The sequence below is a fragment of the Lactuca virosa genome, chromosome 8, assembly GCF_052849685.1.
Source record: "Lactuca virosa cultivar CGN04683 chromosome 8, Lactuca_virosa_CGN04683_v6, whole genome shotgun sequence".
Taxonomy (NCBI): Eukaryota; Viridiplantae; Streptophyta; class Magnoliopsida; order Asterales; family Asteraceae; genus Lactuca; species Lactuca virosa.
The window spans coordinates 163155356-163156510 of NC_136433.1; the positions used below are offsets into that span (position 1 = coordinate 163155356).

A 1155-nucleotide genomic window follows, 5' to 3' on the forward strand; every position below is an offset into this window, starting at 1 on the left:
AACTATCTATTGTGTGGATGTAGGAATAATTGTTGACCAATCATTTCAAAAACCTAGATAAAAGTATTTTGGTAATTTTCTTTTATATACCTAAATTAAGTTCCAATATATATGAAAAATTGCTTATATCTCTGGATCCATTTAATTTTTCCTTTAAATTGCTTCTTCACTATTCACAATCGACTCCTTCATGATACCAGGAAAAAAAACCCACCTTGCCTACCATCATCAATCTGACGCACAATATAAACATCAACCCTAATGTTGTCCTATTCCAATTCACATCGAGCCCTAAACTCTCAACGGTTCTATCCCTAAACTCTCCACTATCGATCATCAAGATTCCAGACCCATAACCATGGATAACTGTTTTCTCCAATCGATCGCCAGATTCGAACCATGGACGGTTCTCATTCTCCAATCAACCCGTAAGTTTTGTTTTCTTCTAATGAACTCGTTTCTTTTATTTAATCGATTTTATGTATTCGGTTTTGGGTAATTGATTTTGTTAACGCCAATTCTGAAAAATCGATGTTTGCAATCTGTTTGGAGGTATTTCTTTGCATTTTATTTGAACCGATGGTTTACTTGTGATTTGTGATTCTTGAATTGTGATCTCTGAAAAATCGATGTTTGCAATTTGTATGGATGTATTTCTTTGCGTAGAGGGAACCCATACCATTGAGGACACCTGCCTCCTTCTCCGATTATGTAGGTAACCAAGCTGCTAAATTCTTCGCCTTTTCTACTTCATCATATTAATCTTTCTTTTATTCTTATTTTCCAGTCAAATTGATGTTTCTGGAAACCCAAACGTTGTTGTGATCGGTGAGGACTAGTGTTATGGATGATATTGAAGGGCTTGTGAGAGTTCAATGAGTTCTCAAAAATTGGATCTCCAATCACTGTAAGCATTTCTTTATATCAAAAGGACTCATTTATATGCAAATTGAAGACCACCAATTGTAAAGAAACAAATAATTTCCTCATATGTATTATGTGCGGTGCTTAATTTCATTGAGACGTTGAGTTTAATCTACTTGTCAATTGTCATTATCAAAAGTTTCTATTTCACTTAAAGGATCAAAATTTTCTTTGATGTTTTCTCTACTTTAGGCTTATATAGTTTATCATGATGTTTTAAAAATCAATGTG

At 33.6% G+C, this 1155-nt stretch overlaps 1 long non-coding RNA gene across 1 annotated transcript; it reads left to right on the plus strand.

Annotated features, from left to right (window-relative positions):
• Window positions 1-228: 228 nt before the first annotated feature.
• On the plus strand, window positions 229-900 carry LOC145129476 (uncharacterized). Its single transcript, XR_013717519.1, has 3 exons — window positions 229-428; window positions 667-711; window positions 788-900. It is a non-coding gene; the product is annotated as an uncharacterized LOC145129476 (long non-coding RNA).
• The last annotated feature ends 255 nt before the right edge of the window (window positions 901-1155 follow it).